Raw genomic sequence first — 22,825 nt, 5'->3', positions numbered from 1 at the left:
GTCAGACCCCCACTTACTCAATAGGAGTTGAGTAGCTGCATTCAACGCCAAGGCCATCTGTCTACCCTTCATGGACCTCATAGGGAAGGTAAGCTCATTAGAAGACCCAGTAAGACGTATGCAGGGAATCTAGGTATATGAGTATCAAAGGCTGAGTCAAGAGTGTCTAAAATACTTTCCCAGTACCGATGGAGCTTAGGACAATGCCATAAGAGATGTGCAAGCGATCCGGACATTCCACACCCTCTCCAGCACAAGTCTGACTTAACAGGATCCCAGGCATGAATCCTTGCCGGGGTGTAGTACCAGTAAGACGCTACCTTATAAGCTGACTCTGTTCCTGCCGCGCTATATGCAGTGTGATGTGTTCTGTAAAAGATGCTCTCCCATTCCTCCTCCGAGAGGTCTCTTTCCAGCTCTCTCTCCCATCTCAACTGACCCTTAGTTCTAGGCGGTCGGGCCCCCCCTCACAGGAGAGCATAAAGCTCGGAGATCAATCGCTTATCATCTTTTTTTGTTATAATCCATTTTTCAAATGGTGTTAGGGGCCTATCTATTGACGATCTATTGGCCGGCAAGAAGGCCCAGTGTCGTATCTGGTAGTACATCATCCTGTCCGCCTCCGTCAGGCCATATGTCTCTCTCATCTGCTCAAAGGGAATTACACCCTGTTTATCAAAAAGACAGCCAACCCTTTTACAGCCCCCCGCGTACCAACGACGAAGCGCCTCTACCTGAAGACCCGGCTCAAAATCAGGGTTCGCTCCTAGAGGAGTCATTGGGGACGGAAAGGTCGTCAAGCCCACGCGTCTGGCCAGATGGTCCCATATTCTCATCAACACCTCCGTGACCGGGGACACATATAACCCGAAGGCTCTGTGACGGCGCCTTAGCCATGGCTCTTTCCAAATATGTGAGCCCGCCACTGCCTGATCCATGAAACACCAGTGCTTCTCGGAGGACGGGCGGTTCCACTCCAGTAGAAAACGCAGTTGAGCAGCCTGAAAGTATCGCAGGAGACAGGGAACAGCCAGTCCCCCCTCCCGCTTGGGGGAATACATCTGTCTCCGAGGCAACCTCGCCGCCTTCCCCTCCCATATGAATTTTAGAACCACCATCTGAAGGACTGCAATTGTTCGCAGTGGGGGTTCCACTGGGAGTGGCTGAAAAACATACAACACTCTCGGCAAGATGGTCATCTTGACGGCTGCCACCCGGCCCATCCAAGACAATTTAAGCCTCCCCCAGCTTTCCAAATCGCGCTGTACCTCCGGCGTCAGCTTCTCATAATTCAATGACGCCGTGCGAGCAACTGTCGGGCCCAGCTCCACTCCCAAGTATGGGAGCTTTGAGGAAGACCAGATAAAGGGGAAGCGGTCCCTCAGATCCTTTTCGTGTTCAGCGCTAATATACCTACTCATCGCCTGCGACTTTAACATATTGATTCGGAAACCTGAGACTCGTCCAAAATCTTCAAGTACATGCATTAGCGCAGGGAGCGAGGTCGCGGGATTGGCCATGGTAAGGATCACATCATCCGCGTACAATGAGATGAGATGTTTATCCCCCCCGAATTTAAGGCCCTCAATCCGAGGGTCGTCACGGAGACGCTGAGCCAACGATTCCATATATAAAGCAAACAGAAGAGGCGAGAGGGGGCACCCCTGCCGTGTTCCTCTTTGAACCGAAAAAGGCAAAGAAAGCATCCCGTTAACTCGTACCGCCGCTTGGGTGCTTGGTAGATGCATCGAATCCAGGCCACAAACCCAGGGCCCAACCCGAAACGCTCTAGCACCTTAAACAGGTATGGCCAATGAACCCCGTCAAACGCCTTTTCTGCGTTGACAGACAAGAAAAGTGCCTCCCTTCTAGAGCGTTCCGTTTTGTCTAGGAGATGGAGCAGTCGTTTGGTATTATCGCTACACTGTCTACGCTGTATAAATCCAGCCTGATCCGGATCAACCAGGCCAGGCATATAGTACTTTAGACAATGCGCCAGGACACCTCTAAACAGCTTAGCATCTATATTTAGGAGCGAAATCGGCCTGTATGAAGCACAGTCTACGGGGTCTTTCCCTGGCTTCGGGATTACTACAATGGTGGCATCAAGCATGCTAGGTGCGAGGGTCCCCGTACGTAGAAAGGAGTTAAAAAGGTGCACCAAGACTGGGACGAGTTCCACGCAGAAGGTCTTATAAAACAGGGCAGAGAAGCCGTCCGGACCAGGCGACTTCCCGGGTTGCAAACGCAAAATTGCCGATATAACCTCTTCCGCCCTTATAGATTGCTCCAGAGAAGCCAAATCCCCCTCCGGGAGAGGTGCAATTGCAACACCCTCCAGAAAGCTCTCTGGATAAGAAGAATCGGGCTCCTCCGCCTGATATAAAGCCTTATAAAACTTTGCAAAGGCGTCTGCTATTTGGTCACTTGTGTGCGCCTCGTCCCCCGAGGGAGAGCGGACCATTTGTATCAGTGACGCCATTCGCTGTGCTCGTAGCCTGTGCGCCAGCAGCTTCCCACATTTATTAGTACCCACATAGTACTTGGGTTTGAGTCGCGCCAGCCCATATTCTGTCCTGTCCCAATCCAGCGCTCAACTGTTTCCTTTCTTTCTCCAACTCACGCCAGACCCTCGGGCCCCAGTACGTTTATGTGAACGCTCTAGCTCACTGACCCGCCGCTCCAGTTCCGCTCTTAGGAGTCTCCTAGCCCTGTTATCCTTAGCCGATAGCGACATCACCTCCCCCCTAACGACCGCCTTCAGTGCCTCCCACAGCGTCGCCTCGCAAGTGGACCCATCATCATTCCGATCTATGTAGTCTATTATAGCCTTGCGGATCTCTTGCACTGTTGCGTCATTCTGGAGCATTGAGTCCCTAAACCGCCAGCCCGCCGCACTTACACATTCTGTATTCGTATGAACGACCACAGTAATCGGGGCGTGGTCTGAAAGCGACCGAGGCTCAATCAAAGAATCCCCAATCCGGGGAAGAAGTTCCTGCGAAGCCAGGAAGAGGTCTAGGCGAGCATATGTCTTAGTCGCTGCCGAGTAGAAGGAATAATCCCTTAATGGGGGATGAGCCCTACGCCACACATCCACCAAACCACATTCATTCAGCGAATGACTGCCAGTCTCGGATATGGACCCTGTCTGTCCCCACCTCTGATCCGAAAGATCCAGCCCCCCATCCATCACCAGATTGAAATCTCCCCCAACCAGGATAGCTCCATCTGGGGATTGCAACAACGGGGTCAAAGCTCGTTTTAGGAAAGCTTCCTGCTGAGAATTAGGTGCATATAAGGAGGCGATGGTAATAGAAAAGCCCCCCAAGCCCCCCAAGCCTCCCCGGTATCTCATGTAACTTGGACACCACCTCGCCCGGGAATGAGCGCGCCAGAAGGATCGCCACTCCCGCGTGCTTTGTTGTAACCGAAGACCAGAACTGCCTAGGGAACCACCTTGAGCGCATCCGGTATATATCTTTCAGGACAAGGTGCGTCTCTTGAAGCAAACATATGTGACAGCCCGACCTCTCCAGGGCGGACAGAACGGCCAACCTCTTAGTAGGGTTATTGAGCCCACGGACATTCAAACTCACACACTTAAAAGGCATAGGCTAAAGTAAGAGTTACATGCAAAGAGGAGGATAGAGTGCCAAAGGGAGGCCCCGAATCCAGATCCACCCCATCTGTATCCACAAGCCCTGGGAGAAACTCCATGTAGACGCCAATCCTGCCAGGAAACCCAACAACAAGTAACAAACACGCACAACAGGTGCATAGGGTATATGAGTCCTCGCGCTTCCTTCCTCACGAGGTAAGGTTCCCAAAGGGCAGTAGAACCAGTCATGCGTGACCATCCACGTCCATCACCTCCGCCGCCCCGACCCTCTCCAACGGCCGACATGCCGTTCGCAGCAAGGTCAGACACCCAGCAGGACACCTCCGGGCACTCTTCTCTACGCTGAAGTTCCAGCTGCCACACTACTCAGAACGGACTCCCTCTCCGATCTCAGCTCGGAGGGGGACGGACGCCGCGGCCTCCGCCTCTTCTCTTTTCGTCGCCACTGGGGCTGGCCAACCCCCGACAGGGCCGGCCTCTCATTCGACCCCTGTGACTCATCCTCCAAGCCCAGGATCCGCGCCGCCTCCGCAACAGATGTCACCTGCCAGAGCTGCTCCTCCCAGCGAAAGACCAGGCGTAATGGGTGACCCCAAAAATAGGAGACGTTGTGCGCCCGCAAGTGTTCTGTGACCGGTCTAAGCTCTCTTCTCCTCTGTAACGTGCGCACAGAGAGGTCATGGAATAGTTGAAGTTCATGTCCTCTAAAGAGGACTTTTTGAAGAGTGCGGGCTTGCTGCAAGATCCGTTCCTTGAGGACAAAATCATGGAGGCAGGCCAAGATGTCCGGGGGACGATCCCCAGGGCCACCAACACGACCGACCCGATGCACCCTATCCAGGGCAATCTCCTGCGTCTCATTCGGGCCCAGCAGGGAGCGAAACAGGCCCTTCACATAGTCCCCAATGTCCTCCTTCTCCGCCCCCACCGGGGCCCCCCTGATGCGTATGTTCTGTCTTCTCGAGCGATTTTCCAGATCCTCGACCGTTAGTTGGAGATGGTCTTGCTGCTCACGGAGGCAAATCACCTCCTGCTGCAGGCCCGCTAGCTCTTCACCACATGGAATCTCTCCATTCTCCAGCTGTGAGACACGCTCTCCCAAGGAGGTCACCTCTCCTTTCAACTCCTTCACCTCCTTGGATATGTCCCGTCGCAGATCCTGTATGTCACTACGGAGTGAATCAAAAAGGGATGTCAAAAAACCATTCGTGACCGGCGAATTACCATCTGGGTCCACCTCCAGGCGAGTTTCAGGAAGTCTTGTCACTGGTGGGTCTTCAGCCAAGCTACTTGAGGGTAAACGAGCGCCTGCCAGCATGTCTTTCACTGACCGCTCTCGCTTAGACTTAGCCGCTGCCATAATTCTCAGGGCTAGGCGCGGGGCGTGGAATCAGCTCTCCACGTTTCTACACCGCCTCCTCGCAACGGTGGGCTCAGAAGTACACGCTGCCCCCTATGCCTGGGATCCGCGCCCAGAAAGTGCTTCCCGCTAGACGTAGCGCTCTGGTCCTCTGCTCTCGTGTGCCAGGCCCGCTCTCCCTGTCGAACTCAGGGTGTCTCCTGTTCAGGGCCTCTACTCGTATGTAGGCCCCGTTCATCGATCGCTGGTGTCTTCCAGGCCACGGCGCCCACCCGGGCCCACGCTCACCTGCTGTCAAAAGGGGGGCGCAGGATGTCTTCACGATGACGTAATGGCCTCTCCCGTCTTCCCTCCGGGACTGAAGCTTCTCCCCTTCCCGCGGCGACACATTAAGGGAGCTCGCCTCCAGCCCCAAGTGGCGCTAGCACGGGGGAGAACTCCTCCACACCCCCAACTCTTCACGTGCTAAGCCCAAGTCCGCCACGCCCACCGGCAAAACACAAGCACCCAAGTGCCAAAAAAAGGGGGAAAAAAAACGATAAAAATAGATAAGGCTCCGGGGCTCTTCAGCCCCCCCAGCCTCAAGGGCGAGGTCAGGGGAGCCCCAGGAAGGAGAGTCTGCTCACCGGCCTGGGCGGCCGCCCCGGCCGCACCGCGTCTCAGGCCGCCCTTCTGCTCCTCGTCGTCGCCCTCCAGCTGGGAGCCGCCCGCACCGCGCCGAAGCCCTCAGGCGGCAAAGCGCGGGTCACAGCGGCAGTCGGAGGCTCTGGGGGGCCTCAGCGCGACCCCCCTGGCAGACCCAGTGGTATTCAGAAGGGCCAGGGCGGCGGAGCTCGGACAAAGCGCGTCCTAGCACGCCGCCCCCCGATTAATTTGTTTTATGGCGCCACACATAACAGTGTCAAGAGTAAGAGCACTTTACACAGAGAGAAGTCAATCATAGGTGTGTAAATCAGTGTATAGGAAATGTTACATAAGGTAGAGGACTGTAAGGTGTAGGAGTCACGTCTGGTAAGCAGTAAAGTATGAGTGCTTGGTCTGGAGAGGCACAAACTCCGAATTTAAATCCTACCCGAATTTAAAAAATCGTAACGCTCTAAACTATACCTTGCGGGTTGCATGCAGCTCTTTGATGAGAGTTAATAGCTCACTGTTCTATGAATCAAAATGTTAAATTCTAAACTGCAAGTAACAAAATGATCTCTCTGACAAAAGCAGTAACCACTAACCTATTTATAGTCAGTGCTTTAAATGGGCTGGTACTTTTCGGTACTGAGTACCGGCACTTTTTTATTTTGAGAGGGAGAGTACCTGCACTTCTCAAGAAAAACGTAAAACTTTTCATTGGAGAGTACCGGCACTTCTATTTTTACCTTTCAATACACTTTGTCATCTACATGGTATATATTCTTTGCGGCAGGCACAATAAACCTCTGATCTGCCTTCCACTAGACAAAAATCCAAACTCTCTCCGGGAAGAAAATTAATTACCGGAGTTATCTTGACATTTTTATTGTTGCTTGAAAATTGTTGGAGGCAAAGAACACAGCAGCAGGTGCTTCTGAAACCCTAATATACTTGCAAACCGGGTGCCTTCAACCAAAGTCAGCGCCCAGTGAGGAGGCACCGGCAGTGGCGTAACCAAACGTGAGGGCCCCCCTGCACAGTACATGGAGGGGCCCCCCTCTCCGGACTTACTCGAGGGGGTATCAGGGCAGTGTACTGTGCTGAGGTGGGTCCCTGGAACTTGGACCTCTCCGCACTGCGAGGGCTGCTGGGGCCTTTGTTACGCCCCTGGACACGGGTCGCCACGCCCTAGAACTGGCCCAGCTCACCTTTGTGGATTTCAGTTCCAATGCCTCCTGATTTAATTTGGAGTTTGTTTCTGCTTAACCCACACATTCTCGCCCTCCCCATTCCACTTCTTGGCTTTGCGGTTGGGTGTTTTTGCTCCCTGGAATGCAGACAGTCTTGTTGGCTGCAATGTTCCGTGCAGAAAGTGACAATTTTAAGCTGCCGTCTGCGCCAGGCCTTTATCGAATATATCTACAAGTGAATAACCTTCAGGCGCCAGGTGTCCTGCATGGCGAACCCACCTTTAATCATTAATGTCCACCTTTTTTTGAATTTTTGAATTAGGTAGAATGGAGCAAGTGACTGAAGAAAGGAAGTGGCTTCCATAATCGTTTTCGAGTGACGTGAATCACAGGCTTATGTGCGGCTAGACACTGTGCTACATGTAACCGACAAATAGTGGGAAAATACCAATAATCACCACAGAAGAGGTCAAGCATAAAGAAGAAATGATTTAGAAGGCATGGACAGCCACTTAACAGCACTAAATAAACGATGCACACAGAACAGAAAAATACAGACGTAAAAACAATGGAACTACTTTTGTTTACACGTACCAGTGCTTAATTTGTCAGGTGCTTGCAGGTAGTGGCATCGGCAATCATTTTTGGGGACCCGGACATATTGTTATTATCAACAATAACTAAGAAGACGAGAGAGAAAGGCAGCAGGTGAAGAAGGAAGAGAAAGCAAAACAGTGGCAAAGGAAGTGAAGGCCAGGGGACAAGAATGAGCCACGGGGTGGACTCAAGCCTCTGCGGCTTTCGTATTTGGCGACCAAGGCACTTTTGCACATATTTATTTAATCATATACTAATGTTATATATAAACTAATTTTGAATTCTAAAAGTATATTTGCAAAATAATTTCTGTTTTTGCCGATGTGGAGGACTGACAATGGTAATTTCATTTGGGGACTTGGGTCTAGCGTAGTTGAGAAGCAGAGGATTAAGAGGGAAGGGCAGTTTTATTTGGAAGCAGTATTCCACGAGTTCGGTGTATATCGAGCTAACTGCTCTTGTTAACTGCCCTCTTCCTGTTCACAGTGCTTCATTTGTGCCGGTGTTTGCAGGTGGAGCCCACTGGCGTTCATTTCGTGGAATAGCAATTACTTTTCCTCATCAGACTCTGATCCAGAGCAAGAGAGCGAAGCATGCAAAAGGAGAAAGAAGGAGGAAGAGAAAGTCGAGAAACTGTGATAAGAGAAGTAATCGGGAACAGAAGAGAAACTGTCGTGTGAGGTAAAGAGGCAGAGTGTGTCTGGTGGCAACTGAAAGAGGCACGAGGTGGAATCAATACTACAGCCTTGTTATCCAGCTCTGTGTCCGCACTGGGGAATAACATGAAAAAGAAAAGGCTCATGGGAGATATCTGCGGTCACCTCCGCTGCACATTTACTTAGCCTTTCAATCCGACCTCAAACACACTCACCACTCTCACTCGTCAGAAACAATAACTGCTCCCTCCTAGAAAAAAACCAAATTGCACTTTTTAGCTTATGGAAATAACTGACCAGTGTGTCTTTTCAACTACAGCTTTCTTGTGTAAGGTTCAGGAAATTCCAAGAGGATTACAAAATGCTCCTCTTTACACCTGAATGACCTTCTCAGTGACCTGAATAGTTCACACACAAAGATAACTTTTGTGGTCCAATAGTCTTATTTGGACCCGAATGTATAATTCAATAAGAGTTAAGTAGTGCGTTGTCTGATCCTATCCTGCCATCTGCTGTCCGTTAAACTGTACTTCATGCCAGAACTCGCTGATCAGGCAGGCTTTGTATTGTGTTAAGAATAGTTTGCTTAAAACGCTTACTATTCATGTCAAAAATGCCTTTCATCTATCTGTCCAAGGACTCTACTGAATAATGTGTAACTTACTTATCGGACCCAGTTCACATGAGGTAAAGAATAGTGCCCCAGACTGCACCTGACGAGTGACCGGTTCTTTACCCGCTTAACAACTGCACCTCTTGGAGTGACTGGTGCCCCTAGCAGCTACCACAATTATCACTTTGAGTGACGGACACACTACGGCACACCACACACACCTTAAGTATTGTAACCTGAGTGATTAGTGCGCTACACCTCCTGAGGATGGTGCCTTTTCAGTGACAAGTGCCCCTTCACTAAGTTAACCCAGGATATCTGAACTCCTACAGTCACCTCTACATTGCTTAATTTGTGCTTGTTTTTCCGGTGCGGAGCACTGGCACTTATTTTTGAGGGCCGGCGCTTAGTTTTCTGCCTCAAGCATTTACTGCGAGCAAAAGACACATAAGGGAAAGAGGGGGGAAGACAAAAACGAAAAAAGCGTCACAAAGGGCGAGGCCACCCCCCTCCTTAGACCACCTCTCCTCCAGCCCTCTCCCCTTGTCTATGTTCCCTACGTTCCCCTTGTTCCCTCCTCCTCTCTGCTTTTCCACCCACTCCTCCCCTGACTATGTTCCCCGATTTCCCCACAACTACATTCCATCTCTCTCCCTCCCCACTCTCCTTTAGCAATGCTGTACTACCCCCTTTCCTCCCCGGGTAACCCCTTCCCTCCCTCGGTCCGAGCAGAATCACCTCCTTTCTTCAACTTCCCTTTCTCCCAATCCCCCCCACTCTGCCTGATACCCGCTCCCTCACAGCCACCTCACTTAGCGACCAGGACCTATCCAACCCCCTCCCCTCCCTTCCTTCCAAACCTCCCTAATCCCTATGACTCCTCACACTCCTCCCCTCTCCTTCCACCCCACCGCCCCACTCCTCTCCTATAGCCCCCTTATTCTGCCCTTAATTCCTATCCTTCTTGCAATGCCAACAACGACAACTCTCCTCTCATCCCTGACGCACCAACTCCTGCTCTCATCCAAAACCTTTCCCCACCTCTGAACCTATACCCCTACTCCCCTCCCGTTCCCCCACCTCTCCCTGCCGTACACTGCCTAGTGCACCCCCTCCTGTTTCCATCGAGCCACCCAACATGCCGTGCTCTCCCTCACTCTCTCTGGAAAATAAGCTAGGCTCTCTAATCACCGCCATCTCCCAACTTGAAGCAACCATTTTAGTTTTAAGCTCCAAGATCTCGACTTTTCCACACACCTCAATTCCTTTGACAACCACTCACCCTTCCACGAGATGCACCTCAGCCCCACATCCCATTATAGCTAAGCATAGCCTGTCGTCTGCAAATCCACACAAGCACTCGAATGCCACCCTTCCTTTACTTTCACTTCCCAGTAACCCTGTTATCTACTCTATTCCGACCATCTCCTCTGTCAGAACCACTCGCCCACCTAAATCCCGAGCGCCCTCATATAAGTACAATATCCCTATCACCCCTCATAGCCCAAGTGCCCCCATCACCAAAACAGTTGTGTCAGAGCTGCGCTCTTTGCTCCACAACTGCAGATCTGCAATAAAACACAAACTTGAAATCTCCGATACCATCAACTTGCACAATATTGACATGCTCTTCCTCACAGAGACCTGGTTCAACGATACCTCTCACTCTATGTTTGATCTCCTTGTACCCACAGGCTATTCTATACTTTGAAATGACAGAATTGACAAAGTTGGGGGAGGTGTTGCAGTCATCTTTAGAAACTCCCTTCAACTTAAGGTTCTTCCTAACAGCTCCTTCCACACTTTTGAATGCCTATCTCTTGAGCTTCAATTGCACCACCGCTCACCTCTCAGATTCCATGCTATTTACCACCCACCTGGTAGCAGCCCTTCGTTTATGAAGGAACTCACGGACTGCATCAGCGACCAATACACGCAAAGTGACAATCAGATCTTCGTGGGTGACTTCAATGTCTATTGGGGCTCGCCTCAAGACACCTATGCGAATTTGCTGGCCACCTTCCTCTCTGCAAACGATCTTATCCAACACTGCACCGAAACAACACACTCTAAAGGCTCAATCCTGGACCTTGTTATTTCTAAAGCAGGCTTGCTGACTATCGCTACCCCTATTCATGTAGACTGGTCGGACCACCTCCTCATCCCATTCTCTCTTCACCTATCACACTCTATAACTCTTGGCCAGCCTAAGAGGGCTACTTCCTGGTTCCGTGACACTAAAAATATTGACCTCAGCACCCTCTGTGACTCTGCAGTGCTATCACTTCCAAGGCTAGACCCGGACCTAGATGTTAACGAACTCACCTCCCAATGCTTCACAGTCCTTGCAGTCGAAATCAATAATGTCGCTCCGCTCCAAAGCAAAAAGAAAAGGCCCACTCCCTCAGCACCTTGGTTCAACAAATCCCTCTATGAAGAAAGGAAGTTCCTAAGAGCCCTTGAGAAACAATGGAGACAAGCGCCCTCCACTGAAAATTTGGCCACTCTTCGTTCAGCAAGATCCAAGTACCACAAGCTCATCTTCCTTGGAAAAGCGTCGCACTACAAATCCCTCCTTGACTCAGCCAAAAATAGACCCAAAAAACTATTCGACCTCATCAAGAACCCAAACAGCTCTCACCCAACCTCCAAATTGGAAGATTCCACAAAGAAAGCAGCGGAATTCGCTGTATTCTTTGACGAAAAAGTTAAATCACTTGTAGATCAGGTCATTCATCCTACCCCTACTGAGGAGCGCAAATCCTTAACCATTTGGCAAAACTTTGACCCCATCTCTGACGATGCTCTCCTTAAATGCATCCTCGATACAAAGCCCTCTAACCACTCTCTTGACCCCATCCCTAGTACCATTGCCATTGACTTCTATACTAATTCTCTTTCCTATTGGACCACTCTGGTCAACCTCTCCCTCAGTCAAGGCTCCCTTCCTGTTTCCTTCAAAACTGGGCAGGTCACCCCTCTGCTTAAAAAACCCACCGCTGATGCGAACGACCTCAACAATTACCGTCCTATCACTAACCTACCCTTTCTTGCGAAAATCACAGAAAAATGTGTAGCGAAACAACTCTCTCGCCATATCAAGGAAAATGATCTTCTTGACAATTTCCAGTCTGGCTTCATTCAAAACTGCAGCACTGAAACAGCCCTGCTGCTAGTGATTGATGACGCGCTGCGGATACTCGATTCAGGGGAGTCTTGTCTTCTAATTCTTCTTGATCTTTCTGCAGCCTTTGACACTGTCAATCAAAACACTCTCCTTAACACTCTTCAACAGAGAATGGGCATGGAGGGCACTGTGCTCAAATGGTTTGCCTCCTTCCTCTCTTATAGATCCCAAATGATCAAAATAGCGAACAGTCTTTCAGCTCCTTTAGCGATCAGTCAAGGTGTTCCTCAAGGCTCCATACTTGCACCCACACTGTTCAATCTCTATTTAGAACCGTTGGGAAATCTCCTGAGTAAATCCGGGATCCACTATCATCTATATGCGGATGACACTCAGATCTACCTCAAGGTGGCCTCCACTCACGATCTCTCCTTCCTTAGCTCTACTCTCGACTCCATTCAAAACTGGATGGTAACTCATCAACTGATCCTGAATCCCTCCAAAACAGAATTCCTCCTCCTCTCCTCCTCACTTTCTCATCCCCCAGTGCAAACATGGATGGATCAGATCAATCTAATGAACAATAAGCCATCATTGTCGAGAGCGCAAAGTCCCTTGGTGTCATTCTCGACAAAAAACTCAATCTACTCTCCCACATCGACTCCATTGCAAAGTTTGCTCGACACCAACTGCGCCTTCTTTGGGGGATTCGGCGCTTCTTCCCGGAGCACGACCTTAAAACCCTGGTCCAATCGCTGGTTCTCTCCAGATTGGACTACTGCAACTCTCTTCTTACTGGCCTTCCCAAATCCCACCTTTCCCCCCTGAAGTCTATTCTCCATTCAGCAGCTCGTTTCATATATGGGGCCAAAAGAAGCGACCACATCACACCCATTTTATCCACCCTCCGTTGGCTTCCCATAGAGGCAAGATCTATCTACAAAACTGCATGTATCACCCACAAAGCCTTGCACTCCTCCTCCCCTCGCTACCTGGTGAATAAACTGAAACTCTCTGGGGGCTCCAGACCATCACGTAATGCAGAAAAGTTATTGCTTGAACCTCCCATTTTCAAGAAGGAAAGATCGATGGCCCAATCCTTTTCAGGCAACGCGGTGAGAATCTGGAACTCACTTCCGCCTCAGCTTCGGACCACCACCTCTTCCCAGGCCTTCAAAACTGACCTCAAAGCTCTCCTCCTTCAAAGACACTTCCAAATTTAATTCTAGCTCTCTGTTTCCTAAAGGAAGTCCTTCCATTATAAGAAATTCTGTTCTCCACGCCTATAGAAGTGCCTTCCCAGGGTGTTTTTGTGTTTTGAGTGTCTGCCATTTAGTGCAGTATTATACCTCTACCTGTATTTTGTACTCTTTTGTATCATGCACACGGCACCTTTCCTTTTACAACGTATCATTTGCTACCTCTTATATCTTGTTTACTTTTGATACATGCACAACGGCCACCACTGCCTCATGTAACGGAAGTATTGTTTGAGTGTTTTGAGTGTCTACCATTTATTGCAATTTTTTTACCTTTACTCGTACTTTATGTGCTCTTGTAACCTGCACACGTCACTTTTTCCTTTCGTAACGTATCGTTTGCTACCTCGTGTATTTTTTTGCTCTTGATACTTGCACAATTTTCACTATTGCCTCATGTAATGTAACGTTTGTTTATGTAACAGGCTCACTTGTAATTCTTCTCCTCTTGTATCTCTACTTTGCCTATTGTGAAGCGCTCTGACACCCTCGGGTATAGTCCGCGCTATATAAAAACGCATTAAATAAATAAATAAATAAGAGTGAGCTGAAGGGGCAGGAGTGGCTGTAACTGGATTGAAGAGGCCCGAGATGGATTCATGAGTACGCAGCCTCAGTATTCTGGGCTCGCACATTTAAATGCAGCAGCCGAGTGTTTAAGAGGAGGGCTTTGAGCACCGGCACCTTTTTATTTACTAATTAAGCTCTGCACCTCTACCACGCTTAGCGTCCACTGCTTATACCTCCAGGAACTCTAACGATGACCCACACTGTGGTCGAGTACTCCTACCATACACATTGCACACTCACACTCACAAACACACTGGTAACCTCTCCGATGAACCGGAGCCAACTCCCCGGGTCCTTTTCCCTCTGGAACGCGTTTTCCTCTTAGTACAAAACCTGCAAAGTAGCTGTCTGATTTGAGTACCACAAACTCCTTTTCATTTGATTGCCATTTCTGAAATGTAAGGTCACAATCAACCCTGCTGTCCTACACACTCACCACGCTCGCATGTCGAGCCGGGTTTCTGCCAGTTAGGGAACTCAGAGGCAACTGGACAATCGCTGTAACAGGTATTACCTTTTGTCCCTGTATGCCCAGAAATCAGATAATACTCCAAGTTCAGTGAATGTAATAAGCTCCTTTGTTCGGTCGCGCCTGCGAAAGGGCTCATGCGCTGTCGCTTCAAGACACTTGGAGCATATCCATTGCTTACCATTTGTTGGCTTCATTGTCAGTCTTATTTCCTGCCTACTAGTTAGCCAGCACGCGCCACTGTCACTTATTTTTTGGTTTCAACCTTTACTGCTTGAAATTGTTTTTTTTTCTTTCTTTTTCCTCCCGTCGTCTTTGCTGTTGATTGTTCCCCAGTTGCTTGTAAGCTATCTCTGGTGCCTGCTCCCTCCCACCTTTCTGTTGTCTGTGTTGCTTCCTCTCTCCCACATTCCAGTTGTCCATGTTGCTTGTTCCCTCCCCTTGTTTGTGATGGTCCCAATAACAAACGTTGTCTGTGTTGCTTGCTCTTTCCCATCTACCATCCTCCTTTGTAGGTATGTCTCCCACCTACCATTAAAAAAAGCACAGACACGGCTAGTGCTGCCTGAGTCACAGTGCTCTGTTTACCTTCCCATTCAGTGCCAGTTCACCAAATAGACAAAGTAGGCACGGCCTATGGCCCCCACTCCTCTAAGGGGCCCCGCGACAATGGATAAAAAATATTGATTTGATGTTGAAAGAAAATTACAACCTATCAGGAGATAATTTACGAGGGGGACCCCGAAATTTCGATTGCCTAGGGGCCTCCACAGGGTTTAATCTGGCACTGCTCCCGTTGCCTGTGTTGGTTGTTCTCTCCCACCATCACTAATGTTGTCCGTCCTCCCACCCCACTGCCATAAGAAAAAAAAAACGACATAACACGGCCATCGCTGGCTACATCATAGCGCTTTTTTTTGTTACTTTTAGCCATGCTGCACAGCAGTCGTGCTACTGTACAACATGGCTAAAAGTAATAGCTCTTGCACAGGGGAGAGCTATTGGAATTGCTAATGCTTGTTAGGTTTTGACACTCAAGTACAAATAAAATGTGAACGGCACACAATAAATACACTGTGGAGGTATTGTTATGGCTTTCCAAAAGGATACATCATTAAGATTCACTTTAATAACAAGTTAAATAGTGCAAAAAAATGTTTTTCTCTTAGCATCAAATTATGTTGTTTCAACAATCAACAATAAAACAGAATGCGTGCACTTATAGGGCCATAAGTATGAACACATTTTCTCAGAGACAAAGAATGGTCAAAATTATTTGATACATCTGGGCCACAGTAACTACACTTGCTCAGACTAGGCACAAGAGCTGTAGTGAGCTGCTGCGCTGCTTTGCCTGAGGAGAGATGCGTGCCGATGCCATGCAGCACGCTGCGTGTGCTTCCAAAGCACCCTTTTGGTCAGGAACGTCCACAGGCATTGTCATCCATGGCAGAGTGTATTAGAGTAAAATGTCACTCTAGATGGGGTGATCAAGCTAGGATGTGCAGCCCGAAGGGCTGTAACACAACCTTTGCAGTCGCCAAGGACTTCCAGGGTACCACACTGGGATTGCGACAAAGTCCCATACAGTGATCAGCACACAACAACAGCATGCCAGGTTCAGGGGGAGGAATAGCAAATTGTTTAGGCCCTGATGCAAAAGTGGTCCGCCCTACAATATTTTGGATGGGTTCCTCCCACCCACGGTGGCGGCATACAAGATCCTCCTCTTGGCCATTATCGATTTGGGTTAGGCAGGGCAGTGGCATGGGTCTCTTGTCTTCACATCACTCTAACCGTGGGGTAGCGATCAGGCTTAGTTCTAGCAGGGGAGCCGGGTGGGCTTGGCACAACCAAACATGACCTTTGGGCCACCCAGTCACAGCAGAAGAGGCCACGGAGAAGGCACCTGTTAAATGCTTTCTCCACCTCAACATCAGAAAGCTGTAATGTTGTTTTCAGTCTTTAAAACTGAAACTGAGCGCTGTGTGTAGGGGATAGAAGTGGGTGAGCCAACAAATTTAACAGTGAGAGCCAAGTCAGAGCCGAGCTAAGGGTCTGGGGATCTGAAAGACCATGCACGAGCCAAACCCCAAAAAATTTTACTATGTAAAACAAACAAGAAACTTCACGTAAAATAAAATAAAGTCTCTTCAAAATTCAAAAAAGTGTTTTTCTTTAACACATGACAGCTTTGAAATTAATATGTCACAACATAGTCCTACACTGAAAAGTACTTATTAAAAGTGATGCTTTTTAAACATTAGCTTAGAGTCATTCCTGCCCCTTACTCAAACTGGTGACAACGCCATCAGTAAACCAAAAGGCCAGGCAGTTGTCACATGACCCCTGTATGCGACCCAGATTATTATAGAGAAAATATTAGTCTATGAAATCAAACAATAGGTTTTTGTATAGTTGGTTTTCTGATTCATGTGTTTGAATGTGTTTTCATGCACACATATGAAGAAAAGTACGCTTTGGTGAAATGGATACCGATTTTTCTCTCTTTGTATGTTAATGCTTTGTTTATAGCTCTTTGTGCCGTTTTCTGCAGTATTTATATAGTGCAAACTCTACTTGGAGGTACTGAAGCACTTTATATGAACACCAGGTATATTTCACAGGGTCACATTCATTACTTTTAGGCACTGGTGATTGGCCCAGGATCACAGGATGTAGAGCCACCACTGAAGCTTGAACCTAGCTTGCTCAAAGTTGGAAGCTCTCAACATAACACCACATCCAGGTAGATTGAGGGTGGCAGGTAGGAGGTTCATGAAATCTCGGTCTAGAAGTTCCAACAGGACCTCAAGCTGAGCCAGAGCCATGCTTCAGGTTCAAGCTTCGATCAAGGTTTCAGTGGGTCCCCATCTTTAGTTAGGAGAATGCGGACAGAGGTTTACCTGCTAATGATGCAGCAGGTGCAGTGACACCAGGGCCCAGACTTGTGAATGGCCTTCTGCACCTCAACTATGGGCTGCGTTGGGGTTCTGATAGTGTTTATCTATTTTAGTTTGTGTAAGATGCATGCAGTAATATACTTTAGGATGGGGCATGCATTATATTATTCACATAGTAGCAGCGCAAGCCTCATTGGATGAGCAGCCTTGAGGGTGAGGAAATCATAAATGTCCCCCAAAAATTAATGTGGAATTACAATACCTAAAAGAGTAACAGCCTGATTCACGAAGATAAACTTACAGGTTTGTGGAAGTTTACTATTAGTTTGTATTCAAGAACAACAAGTGTACTTTTACTGACAATAATGTTACGATTCCGGACATGCTGCAGTCGGGGTGAAGAGTTCCGCAAAAAAACAAAGGACAGGCCCAACTTTTTATGTGCAGACTCTCTGCTATGAGTGCAGAGTCTCTACGGTCATAAAATTACTATTTGTACAATTAAACTTGTAGTTTAGGAATACCAAAAATAGCTAATTTACACAAAGTGTAAGTTTATCTTTGTGAATCAAGCTCTAAGCATGTCTGTCTGATTTCTGCCACATGTTGGGGTGAAGTAAATAACTGTTATCACAAGTGAGATAATGTGTTGGGCTGAATTTGTTCTCACCAGTATGGCAGAATTACAAATGTGAGCATTTCATAATCTGATATCTTGTTACAGTACACTGCACATTCCCAGGTTACAGTCATCGCCACTGAAATTGTGCACTTCTATGGCTGTGGTGCTATCTGCAAAATTATGGGTTTGCCAAATTTGTCACATAATCTATCATCTACTGCATAATCTGCAGATTAAAAAATGCTTCTATCCTAAAGGGACCAAAAGTTAAAACAAAATGCAGCAATACATGTTGCAGAGCAGTTGAAGAACTTTTCCAAAGGTTGACTGTTCGCCTTTCGGTTGATTATTGATATACTTGGCTGTTAAACTTGTGCTGATGAGGTGCAACACAGGTGCCAACACATAAAAAACAAAGTCAAGCCCAAGTCAATGCCATCATTGCTTAGTGCCTCGACATACTTAAGATGCTAACAGAGATTTTCAAACGGCTCCCAGTCAACATGTGGACAATCATCACCCACACTCTTGCCACCAGCAGTCTAAACTACAAGAACCCCCTCTATTCCATATAAACAAGGCTCTCATCAGGAAGCTGCAGAACATCCAAAACTCGGCAGGCAGAATCATCCCAACCTCTCACGACACTCACACATGTCATCTCACCTCAAGGAGCCATACTGGCCATCCATACTCAAATAAGCAAATTTTAAACTCCTCACCTAAACTTTTTATGGCACTCTGGCCCAGTATACCTCAACAATACCAACTGCTTTCGCAAACCTTCCAGACAACTCAGCTTGGCAAGACTCATATTTGCACACACCCCACACATATGAAAAACCAGATCCAGTGGATGAGCGTTCTAGTGCATCTCTCCTAAAGCGTGAAATGAGATGCTGTTACACAACAGAGCCTCCTCCTCACTTCCTGAATTTCACAAGAAGCTGAAGACTTGGTTTTTCGAATAACCAAATTAGGCCCTAGGCTTGGCTAATCTCACACCTGCTCAGTGCCAGGATACCCTGGGTAAGAGTGCGCTTTACAAACTAACATAACATGACATGACCCAAGAGAAGCAAATGCAATTTAAGAAGTATTCAGTTCAGACTGACACAAAACCCAACAATGCTGGAGTATTCAGTTAGGTTGGATGATTGCTTTTGTTTCACATGTTATGTGCCTGATTGCTTATGTGCCCACATCCATAATATGGGTGGGCTGAGAGGCAAAATTATTCCCTCATCTGTGTGGGGTCACGCTCCATGGAAATGAGGGAACAATCTTTGAATATAGCACTGGCTACACGTGTGCCAGCGCTATCAGTATTACAGAAGGGGCTGCACATGCATCTGCTGCCCCTTCTGTAACTGGGGCACGCTGTGTAATACGGCCCGAGAAGGTTACTTTTCTGACCTCAATTACCAAAAAACTGTTCTCAGTTGTCAACAACACTGCTTCCTTTAAAAGTGTTGCTCTTTTTAAAACGTTTTTTAATCAATGAAAGTATACTGCTAAAAGAATGACTGACATGAAAATAAACAGTTACAAAGTTCACAGTATGCAAAGAACTAGGTATTGTGCAAATTGCAAGGAGTAAGCAGGCAGTCTTTCTAATGGGAAACGTCAAGGCTTAGGTGCGGTAGTGGGCATATCTTTAAGCTTGAACTACTATTACAATCTGCATGGAATCAAGGTGCTTGGGTTGAAGTCTGGTCTGCTAGAAATTATAAAGGTTGGGGCTGCTGACTGTAGACATTAGCTCTTACTCTCAAATAATGCTCTAGATGTGTGCACACCTGTTTGAAAGAATATATGATGTAAATCTTGAGCTTGTAGGCTACCTGCAGAATTGACCAAAATTGGGCACACAATGGCCCACCCGAATGTTCCCTTGGCCCATCCAGATGCAAATTCCTGGAACTGGGACTGGTAGCGATCCGCACCGTAGACACACAAGCAGCTGGCTTTTGATATTTGAGCTTAGTAAGGCCGGATCTTAGCATCCAAGGCAGTATATAGCCTCTCCTCCAATCCTTCAGCAGTGCATCCATCTCGGCAGACTTTGAAGTCTAAGCCCAAACTGCTGCCGAAAGGCTAATATTTCTGTCCCCTGTGCAGTGCTCCCCTGGCCGGGCTGCTCTGAGTGGCTATTGGGGTGGCAGGAGCCAAGCAGCCATTCAGAAGTGCTTCATTTTTTCTAGGGATCCAACTGTGTTCAAGTGCATCTTGCTTGAAATTGAGTTAAATCTGTTACAAATTAATATTCCATACTTTGACTGTGACCCAAGCCCCACAGTGTTGGTAAATATCCCGTAATATCACCATGCTCAGCTAATCGGGTACTTGTTGCTGTGACTCCATCCTTTAATGCCAGCACTGATCACAATGGTGGGACTGAGCGTCCAGCACATTTCCTTCGTTCAGGTTTTGCTGTGACATTAGTGATACTTCCTTCAAAGCCACCTGGTACCTTTCGGCAACAGAGCTGAACAAAAGCGTTCTCCCAGTTTCATTCTAGCTACAACTGCCTGGGCACGGAGGTGGCGGCGGCGAGAAGGGTGAGCAGCACAGAGGCATGCAGAGAGAAGGGGGAGACAGCCATTTCTGTGCCTGCGATGTTCATTTATGGCCAATGACCTTCCTCGGGGCTGCACATACATTGGGAGACTCCAGTCTGGGGTAACCTAGTCTCGCTTGCACACTTTATACATGCTATACACATTCACACACATTACCTCACAGGAGGTGGGAGCAAAGGGTGCCAGGCGTGGTTTTAAACAGATTACATCATAGTATTAGAAGTGTACCATAAACAAATATAGATCTGAATATATGAGAGGTAATTAAAGATTTTAACCATAAAATCCTACTTGGTGACTACGTTTTAATTATGAGAGATTACCAAATTTATATTAACATCTGGCTATGTATATGTGTATGCTAATGACCTTAATCGAAATTATGTTTTAGTTGGAAACAGCCATTGTGTAATTGTTAGCCAGCCATTAAATCAACTAAAGTCATAAACACGGGTTCCAAAATGTAATTATAGTTTGTTTTATGTCCATCTAAATGTGTTATAATACAATGTTTTGGAGATTAGTTCAGTGCTTTAGAAATAATGTTACATGAAAAGAGTCAACCAGACTGAAATGACAACTAGCAATCATATAGATCTAGAGAGCTTTTCCATATGAATATAAATTGCTCTGCTTGATCTTCAATGTTAAATTACATTTTTTTCAGTCCCCACAAATTTGCCATGTCGAGTATTCATGGGTCGATGTGCGTTTTAATTGCTGCCTTTCTGTTTTTAGCGCTGTTTTTCAGCAAATATAATTCTATTAGTAGACACAATTGTTATCCTTTTCCTAGGGGTGGCTACCTGGTATGTCATTAAAAAGAATATTTCTGGCTGTTAGCTCTGTGCTTTTATTTAAAAACATACTCATTTGAATAGTTAATTCTTTCCACTAGACTGTAAAGACGGGACATTTAAGAAACATATTGAAATAATGTTCAAATTGTATTCAGCATCTCCAATAATTTCTGCCTTCAAGAAGACTCAGGGCCAGATTTAGATATTGACAGCAATACCGCCAATCCGCCGCCACTGCAGACCGAGTACTCCATGAAGCTGACGGTATCCTGACCACCATATTTAGATATATTGTAGTTGAGCCGCTGACCGCCATGACGCAGTGCTCTTCCTAGCCGACAGACTGGCGGGTTTCTGCCAACCATATTTAGATGTTACAGTTCTACAGACGGTATACTGGTGGCAGACTGATGACAGAGGAAGGATGTCGTGGGATCCAATGGACATCGTACAATGGCAGTGGTTGTGGATTAGAGGTAAGTCGCATACACACACAAAGTGCCCCATAGCCATATGTGTCCCCTTGCACAACATACTACACAACACACTACATTCAAACTATTATAAATCTCCATTCCACCATAACACAACACATTAATGCAAAAACACACGTTGCCATACATAGATGACACAACATACACCCACTATCGACAGTACACCCACGCACGACACAACCACAACTAGATACTCATCTACACAAACACACTCCCACAATATCACAACTGCACACATCACAACAAGGGCTACCACACAACAACAGCCCTCACCCAAATGTTACACACAGCAACACAACACACAACCAAACATATCCAACAGCAGGCCCAGATGCAAGTGGCACAAAACCTGACACAACTATATCACCCACTACAGCTTCCTCCACCTCAACCAGCCAATCCAATTGCACACACACATACACAATTTGTATCACAACATTACAGGTAAGAGGTCCCCTTCCAATGTGCACACATGGACATAGTTGGCATGTGCAATTGTGACTTTATTGTTGTGCCAACAATCTTCCTGGAAAAAGGTAAGTTTTTACCTCATTTCCCCCTAATCTGCCACCTCAGGTGTGGAGGTTGGACTGCCAAAGCTGACTTGGCAGAAAGCCACATCGAAATCTGATCAGCGGCAAGACTGGCTGGAGTCCAACCGCCAGCCACTAATTCCAAAGGCTCAGTTGATGCGGCTAGAAATATCTGGCAGACTCAGCGGGATTTGGGCTGTCTATCGCCTATGGGGCCGCCAACATCTAAATCGGGTGGGTGGACCGCCAAGCCGGCAGATAGGTTTTCCGACTGTGAAACCACTGCAGCCAAGCTCTAAGTCAGGTCATCAGTTTTTCCATTTTATGAAGTGCCCGAATGATGTCTGTATCGACTGACTACCTGTTTTTGCAGAGGATAGCCCACTGAGTAGGCATTCTCCCCACAGGGGTGTTGGTAAAAATGCCTCAACCCAACAGCTATAGCACCTCCTCTTTCCAACTATTGCCGTTGTCAAGGCCTGGGCATGGAGATAGCACTGCCACTTCTTTGGCTGGAACCCGTCTCCATCAAAGTTGAGTACTCTGTCAGAGAGCAACTCACTTGGGCGAAATCTGTATGGCACCTGCAGGAAACTCAGCACATGACTGGTCATGAAAAAATGAGGTATATTAACAAATGATGAAATCATCAACAGGGATGGTCCGTGCCTCTGCACCAGGAGCGCACAGCACTAAATCCTGACATGACAAGTAAATATTCATCAAGAGATTGTATGTAATGCCGGAGTCAAGTTTAAAACCCAGAGATTTGCAATGTGAAGAAAAGCTAAACTCACAACT

General features: G+C 47.5%; 1 protein-coding gene across 3 annotated transcripts in view; it reads right to left on the bottom strand.

Moving 5' to 3' along the window:
* SHLD2 (shieldin complex subunit 2) overlaps positions 1-22,825 on the bottom strand; it is a 567,669-nt gene that overhangs the window by 125,490 nt on the left and 419,354 nt on the right. The window lies entirely within an intron of this gene.

The sequence above is a fragment of the Pleurodeles waltl genome, chromosome 6 (assembly GCF_031143425.1).
Source record: "Pleurodeles waltl isolate 20211129_DDA chromosome 6, aPleWal1.hap1.20221129, whole genome shotgun sequence".
NCBI classification, from domain to species: domain Eukaryota; kingdom Metazoa; phylum Chordata; class Amphibia; order Caudata; family Salamandridae; genus Pleurodeles; species Pleurodeles waltl.
The sequence above is the reverse complement of the archived record's forward strand: the minus strand, read 5'-3'. Positions and strand labels throughout refer to the sequence as shown.